Raw genomic sequence first — 10,837 nt, 5'->3', positions numbered from 1 at the left:
ATATATATATATATATATATATATATATATACGGGGTGTCCGTAAAGTTACTATACAGTCTTATTGTTTTATTGTATCATATTTGTATTCATAGTTAATATTTATATTATATATTACAGGGTGTCTGTATAGTAACTTGTAAGACTGTATAGTAACTTTCGGACACCCTCTCTCTCTCTCTCTCTCTATATATATATATATATATATATATATATATATATATATGAAATAATATCATGCTATGTTAAGCTAGAAAATGCATTAGATATCATGTGAACTAATATTAACATAAGTGTAATTCAAATATGCATAGATTCTTTTTTCCTAATCCATTTTTGACTTGTGTAAAATTAAAATCTTGAGTCATATTTTATAAGATCGCAAAAAAAAAATATACGGGAAAATAATATTGCTTCCGGAAAATAATTTTTTTGATTTGTTTTTGCGAAGTCAATTGCGTTTATTCATTCGACTATTTGGGCAATATTTTCTTTTACTTAGAAAATTAGAAGATTAATTTTCTAAAAATTTAGATATGCTTTTACTGAAATAAACGTGATATTATACTATATCTTATTAACACGGCAATCTCATTTTGCGTAATTACTATCTTTGACACTTATTCATAATACGAGACATCAACCTTGGCGTATCATCGAGTAAGACATTTGAACATTATAACTCCTTCTTTTAAACATATAATTCTACAGTGAGTTTCAAGGGTAAGTGGTGTAATCGAGGAAAAAGTGTGCCCCTAATTTTATATATCTCGGTTAAAATAAAATTATGCGTGTTGGTTTAAAGAATTGTCGGCCATTTATTTACTTGGGAAAGAAATCTTGCAGGAATTGTATATGATGAGAAAGTGTACAGAGTGTGGTTTTATTTTGAATTTAAGATAAAAACTGATCATTGATTACCAACATGAATTTCCACGCATTAGTTACACGATTTTAAAAGGCATAATGTGATAAAGAAAAAGGAAAATATAATAGCTGTTATATTAGTTACCTTCAGAGTTGAACTATACCATTCTATCGTATTCATTTTAGTAAACTTTGGCAAAATTTCAAACCTGTAGATATTTGGAGAATTATTTCGAGAGGAATATACTTTAAACGAAGAGACATTTGCATTGTACTGATCTGCGCCCCAAACGAAAGAGACGACCTACATGAATCCCATTCTATGTGTAACGTTACATACTCTTACACATTCCCTGAAATGTAGGGGCCCAACACGTTAGAGACTTTGTCATAAAAGAAAAAAAACCCAAAAAGTTTACTTATTTTCCGTTAAAACAACGCTATTTATTTCTGGGTACATTACCAAATAAAACGTGATCGTGATCCTTCTTTCTGGCCTCTCGAATGTGATCGTCGGTCGGCCCGCACCTTCTTTTTTTAAATAGTTTCTTTTCTTTCTTTGCAGACGGACCGACATCTGCATTCATTCGCCATATGCGCATCCAAGCTCTGTTACATAAGGTCATCAGTAAAATATTTTGATTTTCAACAGCGTCACAAAGCGCTAAATTCCGGCTGAAATATAAATGTGTATAGGAATCAGATGCCTCTTCATATTGGGTGATGTTTTTACATTTTGAGTGATGTCGATTGCAGGATAATTTCCACTTTTGGAAAAGTACAAAATAGATTTTGAAATCTGTTGGTAAATTTGTCTCTTTCTTACTTAAAATAGATTCTTACAGAAGATAGGTTGATATTCTGTTTCCACTATGATATGTTGCTATAATGTTTATACGAATTTGGCAAGAACTGGCTGGGTAGCTCGCGTAAATAACTTCAAAAGGTCGGCCGAGCGTCTCTTAATACTTAACGAAAGGATTGTCTGTTTTGAACTAATACAATTCCATGATGCTATCTTTTTATAAATTGGAAGAAATAAAAACATAATTATAATCAGGTAGGTAAGGATTAACGTTTAGTTTACCTGTTTATGGTGATTCCCTTAAGCGGCCGAGTACACTTGAGAAATTACGTGAAAAGCGCTGCTATTTTTCTACATCACTGTCATTTTCATAGTAAGTGCCGCCCGAGCTTTAATCTTTTGCTACTCCTCTGAAAACTCAAACTGAATCTATGTTAGCACTAAGTAACGTACGAAATTATATCCGTCGCCACCTGTATACTTCCGGTCGTCAATCGACGTCGGTATCAACCTCGCCACATCTCCTAGTGTATATGCTTCGAAGAACATCTTACTTCATATATATCACGCAAAACAACATTGATTCCTGGTGAACAATCAAACATAATTCTCATGAAAAAATCTTTCCTTCAAGAATTGTGCCATATTACGAATATAATTACCACGAAATTCTTTCAAGCTGACCATAATATAAATACTAATCTGTTTTTCGATCCATCCACTTAAAATAGCAAACTCTGTCCATGTAATCATTCGCTTCCAATCTTTTCAAGATGTTATTCTTAAGGAATTAGAATCATCATTAACTCTTATCCTGAGTAGATTTTGGAAAAATTTACTACAGTATATTGCCAGTAGAGGTGACGAACATACGACACTATTTGGAAAATAATCCCATGAAAATATAAAATAAACTAAGGTACATCCCGAAAAGGTGGGTTAATGCCTGAAAATATTGTATAATGGGAATAAAAATAAACATTAGGCGGTTTTCATATAAGAGTTAATAAGTGGAAAAATGCTCTATTAATAACGAAACGGTTTCCACATCATAATAACAAAGGTTTAATGGCTGAGATATTAGTCTCATGATGAACGAACACATACCGCATTGCCCTCATCCTAAAGAGTAGCCAGTGTTTAGGTGTATGCCAGAAAGATTCACGAATTCTGCAAGTCTAACCAAAAGATTCATTTATTCCACATGATACAACTTAAGAAGGTCGGAGATTGGGTCCGTCGACACGCTGGGAAAATTACATTTACTATTAAAAACGTAATTCGAATAATCCAAACGATACACACTTCAACATGCTGTCAAAGAGATAATCCTATTGATAAAGACATTTTTTTTGTTCAACTGAACACAAGTTTTAATCCATGTCAACCTGATTCACGTCTTGTTAACAGTCAGCGTTGTTTGATCCAACCCATGTTCCACGCTCGTTCTTCGCCAGCATTAATTTCCTTCTTCTTTTCCAATCCCACACAAATTTTATTTCTTGTATTTATATTTGTATTACATATTTGAAAAGGACATTCACGACAGGAGGTTGTAAATTTCTCTTGCTCGTTCAGGAAATTAAGTGTGCAATTTTGTTGCGTATTGAGCCCCGATCTTGCCCATTAAGAAATTTCACGGAACAAAGTAAATTATATTTACCTCCAGCTCGCAAGTGCATCTTACAACAAGGAAGATTTGCCTATAAAACACGGGGTATGTTCTAATACAATGCTATATATATATATATATATATATATATATATATATATATATATATATATATATATATATATATCTTAAGATAAGTGTTAAAGATGAACTGCAAGCACTGATATTCATGAGTCAAATAAAATAATATTACATATGACAAGTGTAAATATAAATATAAACGGTATGACATTAGTTGCTGCTTCATTTGATGGAATTAGGCAAGATTTCGTTTCCTTTTTATAAATATAATACGTAATCAACTTATATTCAGATGACATGAAATGTTATTAACAAGTAAGTAATTTACCTCGTTATCAATGCATTTACTTCTATAAAAAAAAAACTGGTTGCGAAGTAAATGCTTGAAGTCAAAACGTGTTATTTTTAATAGGTAGTTAAAATATCTGTATGAATAATAATTTTTATACATATCAACAACTATATTAATGACAATTTTTATATTAACAACTATTATAATTTGGGGTTTTACCTCGTTGATATAAGTTTTCCTTTGATAAATTAAATAGATAGATACACAGATTTATAGACAAACTGGCAAAAATACACATAGGCGCCAACTTAATTAAATGCAGTAGAAGTTATACTCATTGAAGCAATAGTCTTAAACATTTGATTATTGTATAGTTTAAAATAATGTGTTTCCAAAATAGTTATTTTTCCATATACAGTATTCTGTACTGAATGCTACTAGCTTTTTTAACAGACGATACGAATTATAGAAATTTGTTTGCTAGTGCTAAAACAGTTTTCCTCTGTAAACAAGCTGACTTTAGGGCGAAAAGTGAGTAATATTTTCGCAAAATCTAATTATTTCTGAAATTCACTAATTACTTCCCTAGGCAATTCATTTTACTTTTTTTCAGATTTGTTTAAAGTGTTGTACAAATTTGAGTTCAATTTTCGCTCCTAATGGCAAATGGCGATTATAAATTATAGCAACGTTGACAACTAATGTAAACATAGCGAAATAAATGGAATATATGTAAGAGTTAGACTTATATTCCTATGATATATAAACACAACTTGTTATATAATGAACAGCCATTTAACCGTTGGGTCAGTAATATATATATATATATATATATATATATATATATATATATATATATATATATATATATATATATATATATATATATATATGACGGACTCTCCAGTCGATTACGACGTATGAACCACAGTAACTAATAGCTCGGAAATCCCCACAGATGATTTGTTTATAGTGGTGAAGGTTTTGTGTGGAACTAGCCACACTTTTTGATGTTACTGCTAAGCGTTGTCCATGCAGATGACTTCCACCGGACAGAGTATACGGTAGACCGCAGGTTAGTACATTAGACTTCCCTTCCCTAGATGCATGCCTTAACAATCACTGGAGTAGCATTTCTCACAGAGAATTAATGCGCCCCCAGATATGAACCTGTAATTTTCTACGACTCGGCGCGGTACATACAACACCTGTCTTTCCAAAATAATCACCTATCTGGTACTGGCACGGCTCAAAGCATCTCGCGAGAACCGGTGTGTCAACCTTATTATGCCATATATATATATATATATATATATATATATATATATATATATATATATATATATATATATATATATATATATATATATGTGTGTGTGTATGTGTGTGTGTTTGTGTTTGTGTGTGTGTGTGTGTGTGTGTGTGTGTGTGTATCGTGCGTAAGGCATTTGGGAACACATGTTATTTAGTAATTTCAATAAAAAATATACTAGTTTATGTTCTGTTTGATTTCAGAAGATCCTATGGCGGATATTACTTTTATTAATGAAATGAAAAGACACGCTGTAACAATGTCTATAAAAGCAAAAAACAATAATTCAGAAATTGCCATTTTTCTAGACGTCGCTAGATCTTACGTTGGCAAAGTTACAAAAGAGCTAAATAAAAACGATGATGATGAATTGGCTACATGTAAGAGAAAGCAGTATTGCCAACCTTCTGACTCACTCAAAACACCTGAGTTAGTCAGTAGGGTACATGGAATGATTGACGAAAGTCAATTGAAGGGTACATGGCATGATCGACACAATGCGACAGAATGAGCTGTACGTTGATTTTAAAACCACCATTTTTCAAAGAATCATTTCGAGTTCCAAAAATGTAATTTTAGTTTGTTGCACGGTGAATTGAATTGTTTTGTGCAGTCACACGCACATACACACACACACATACACACACACATACACACACACACATATATATATGTATATATATAGTCTTTGAAGTTTTTAACATTTGAAACTATACAAAAAATTACTTTTTATCATTCGTTTAAAACAACCCATCTAGTCAGTAAGTCATTTAATCACCTGCAATCACTGCATCAACTCTCTCGAATTTACTATAATACCAATTTTTTTTATTTTTCAAGGGATCATCAGTTGTTTACCATGAAACACTGTTTCGGGGATTTAAAAACAAAACAGTATATTACATCATGGCTCCCAAGCAGTGTTGATCAAACACCACCACCCTTAATCTTAGGAAGAATATATATACATGCTCGCGCGCAAATAAACGAACGTTTATTCATTTCAATTTCCCTGCTCATTTTGCACAAAAATATGTTCTTCTAGCAACGGCATAATCTCAAATACGCCCACACACTTTTTCTCACAACAACAAAAGTAAAATGAACATATTTCTGGCGGACGTAGTCGACGACAGTATGACGTGACACAAGCGACCAATGAGAAAAGTTAGAAGATTGTCTTTTTAACGCTTTTCCAAAAACATAAATATCAGCAGTAGCAATATTGTTTTGGAGCCGGTCCAAAATGTATAAAAACGCATCAACCATTCTTTCTTCCCCTCTTTTACCCGTTTTCTCGCTTCGAGGTCACACGAGAACATGCTTCTTGTTTTCATAACCTCGTCGCTGTCAAAGCCGTCAAAACCATAATCACACCCGCCACGCGGACACTCAAAATCATACTGATTCACACACGCAGCCATTCCGCACATTTTCTAATTAATAACAACGAATTAATTTCCTCACAAATTACTTTCCTCATGGAACTTTTAAATAAGGTGAACTTCGCCAGTTAAAACACCAACCTTAAAACAAGGACATTATTTTCACACTTGACTTTTACCTTCTAATCTTATCAATTTCACGATGGACTTTCATCTAACATTCTAATCATAATGACTTTGAAAGAACTTTCACCGATCGGCCCTTTTCTTATTCATCTTGTTGTTTTTGTTAAAAAATAAATGCAATACATTTAAACCAGAAGGAGGTGTCATTTTGTTTTATTTCTTCTTTTTTTATTATTTTCTTTGGGGTAAAGAGATTTAATTTCACTTTAACTTCTTTTCCCTTACAGTTCTCTTGGCTGATTTAATAGCCATTCGTCATATTTCTATAGGCGTGTCATTGTTGCGTTACTTCCGCCGTTTTCTAGACGGTGTTAGCTGATTTAGCGTCCCCGATATAACATCTGCGAACAGATATTTTAACAGAGGAACTTTATTACATTCTTACATTAAAGTTTATTATTATTATTATTATTATTATTATTATTATTATTATTATTATTATTATTATTATTATTATTATTGTCGTTATTATTATTGTGGTTGTTATTATTATTAATATTATTATTATTGTGGTTGTTATTATTATTATTAATATTATTATTATTACTATTATTATTATTGTCGTTGTTATTATTATTATTATTATTATTGTCGTTTTTATTATTATTATTATTGTCGTTTTTATTATTATTATTATTGTCGTTATTATTCTAACTATATTATTTTTATTATTACTATTATTATTACTATTATTATTACTATTATTATTATTGTCGTTGTTATTATTATTGCTATTATTATTGTCGTTGTTGTTGTTGTTGTTATTATTATTATTATTAGAATTATTATTACTATTATTATTACTATTACTATTATTGTCGTTGTTGTTATTTTTATTATTATTTTTATTATTATTATTATGATTAATGTCATTGTTATCATTATTATTGTCGTTCTTCTTATTATTATTATAATTAGTAGTAGTAGTATTAGTAGCAGTATCAGTAGTAGTAGTGGCGGTGTTGTTGTTGTTCTTGTTGTTGTTGTTGGTGGTGGTGGTGTCGGTTTCGGTGTCGATGGTGTTGGTGGGGGTGGTGTTATACGTCATTTGGCATAAAAATGATACTTTTCTGTAAAACAATATGTTCATTTACTTTTAAGAATGAACCGCATAAAACATAACAGTTACAATAAATAAATATTACACATCTATTAAAAAAATAAGAATTGTTTACATTGGTACACTTATTTTCATATAGAATGAATATAATAAATAAGTAAAAAAATAATATTATATTAGTATTGCATAGTATTGATTATAATACATAATATTTGTTGAAAGATGTTCCCCGGGGACGACAAATCAGCTATCACCGTCTGGAAAAAGCGGAAGTGATGCAACAATGAATTGTATCGAGATATATGCCGGAATGCAATTTAATTTCATCAGTGTATTTATTTGAAACTATACGTAAAATACATTGAATTAAATAACGTAAAATACATTGAATTAAATAACGTAAAATACATTGAATTAAATATACGTAAAATACATTAAATTAAATAAATTAAGTTAGTGGAGATTCCTGCTTGTGATCATATCATTCAGAGATCTTACTGTGGAAGTTACACTTTCGAAGACTGAATATCAACATAGCTTCTAGAACTTAATTTAACTATTTATTTCAGTGGTATATAGCGTATTCCCTGTACGTCATAATATAACAGTCTCTAGAGCTAATAGTCGTAGAAACTGCAGAAAAAATATGCAAATGACCGAGTCAGTGTTCGATGTGCGTCACAGCAGAGATTAAAAGGATATGTTTAGAACATGAGATGTTCGGAGAAGTGGTGTTTCAGGCGTGGCCGATGTTCAGAGAAGAACATGGTCGAGACAGGAGAGATCGGGAAAGGACGCGTCGAGAGTAAAATGTTTCAAGAAGTGGGATTTGTGAGGGGTGCTACCAGACCAGAGAAAAAATGTCACACGCAGTTAAAAAAGTAGAAATGAACTGTTCATATTTAGACAAATGTGTTGTTGGAAATACCTAATATAAAAGGCGTTTGATAAAGTAAGAGAGCCAAGGCCTTTTTTCTTTTTTTTTCATTTCATCTGTTTCCTTGCGACGGAGTCCATAATGAGTTGGGTCGGTCACAATGTAACGACACAGTTAAAAAGGTGTACAACGTTGCAACATAAAAATATTATTTTATCAAATCGAAACTTGTATACATACTTTACAACCTTATTTTTTGTGGAAATAATTAAAATTTAAATAAACGATGCATACGGGGACAAATTATAATGAAATCGACAAACATTACGTGAGGTGCATGTCTGACTCGTTCGAATGTATCTGATTGGTTAAATATATATTCTCGGAGATTATGTCATTGATTATAAAACTAGCATAAACGAATCTAGAGTAAACCTTGATTTTGATAAACTTGATGCCGTTGAAATATTTTTCCGAGCAGGTTTAATTATGCTCTCGAAGTAACGAAATATGTTAGCATTTTTGTTATTTAAAATATGTGATCCATAAATATTGAGGGATATTCAGAACTAAATATTTCTGTGTTTTTTTTAGATGAGGGGTGATAATGTTGATTATTCGGATAATTCAGACTATTTTTCTCATCTACACATAACAATAACACTAAAAATTATAGCAATATTAAGAATAATACAAATAATACAGAATTTTATATATTAACGATCAATGAGAATGAATTACAATTAAAAAAATCTTCTTAAATTTATAGCAATACGAAAAAAAAAACTGAAACTTTTCACTAGGTTTTGTTTGGGGACAAATTATAATATCCTGGTATTTCAAATTTACAGTCCGTCACAACCAGAAGACTTCTTTAAAACTTTTAAATGGAGCGCCTTCGAATTTCCATTTGACAAACCGTTCGTAAGACATGAAAGCAATAGTTATCGGGAACCGTCGCAACCTTTGACCTCATCTTGATTTAAACTGGACAGTTTCGGCGCCCGATCTCGCCTGAACAACCACGGACCAGCACCTTCCCTACTAAACCCATCTATCAATCTTTCTAATATAAATGCAACGTTCAAATCATTCAGATAACTTGAAACCAATATCTGCAATCATTTGAGGTCAATCGTGCTGGGGCAGCTTAATCTTCAATGTCAAGTATGTGATTGCTGATTGTCGACTTGAAGCGAGAAGCGTAACGTGATCAACGGTTTTATCATGTGAATTTCGATTTTGTACTGTTCGAAGATGAAAGTAAAGTATCCCATTTTCCCGCGTTTTAAATCCGACCAAGCGATGAGGTACCTAGTTACATGCCACTCACAGGCAGAATTAGATACAGATAAGGGGTATTTTGTATATGAAATAAATATAAAAATTACCTCGATACGGCATAAACCCGTTGCTAAATCCGTTTTCATTAGATCATGGAGGTTAAGCTACATTGAGTGTATTCATTATATATTAGGTACGTGATCGTTGGAGAATACCAGGGGCTCTGTATAGGAGGAAGTAGATATCTCACTGCAAACACCTAATGTCGTTTCCTCATCTCATCGGTATAGACATGCAACTATGAAACGCTTATGAATTTAATATTTTCTTTACACTTCCTCCTTCAGAAGAAGCCGGTCCAATTCGTCTAGAATGAATGACTTTGACATACATACAGAAAAAATACCTCAGTTCAAAGATTAACCATCCACCGACTGTTGATAGAAAAAAAATAAAGCTAAGTGTGAAAACATATATCACACTTTTTTATTAGTTAATTGACAAACGCATTGAAATCAGAAAATATCGAATATAAATGTTATAATGATTTTTATACTCGATAAGCGGCAATATTGAATTTCTTTATTAGGTATTTGTCTTGCTCTACGGTCGATTAATTCTTTTATTTAACGCGTACAATATTTACCATGGCAATATAATGCAATGCAGAGATAAAGTAGTTTTTAATATGAAAGTTGTTGCTCAATGGATAGTAATGTTTATGTTCCGTTATCTTACTTTTTGTCTCAGCGATTATTACAGTTAGTAAACAGGAACACACAGCATATTTTAGACTTAATATTATTTTAGGGATTTTGGTTTTTACATTACCATGTAGAGTCATACTATATCTAACAAATTCCCACATGATGTGAGAACAGTTGTACGGAAGAAACATTGCTTACCCGTTATCTAGAAAAAGAAAATATTTGATTAGTATATCCGCTACGTGTCGCTTCTCACTAACTCTCTATGAACGTCTTTCCACGACATTCACTTCTATGTTTAAACTTTTAATTATAAATCACACTACTCAATGGTCTACCCATAAAAATAACCCATCTATCGCTTATTCTT

Source organism: Euprymna scolopes, chromosome 28 (genome assembly GCF_053919585.1).
Source record: "Euprymna scolopes isolate OS-2025 chromosome 28, ASM5391958v1, whole genome shotgun sequence".
In the NCBI taxonomy this organism is placed as follows: Eukaryota; Metazoa; Mollusca; class Cephalopoda; order Sepiida; family Sepiolidae; genus Euprymna; species Euprymna scolopes.
This window is presented reverse-complemented; position numbering follows the sequence as displayed.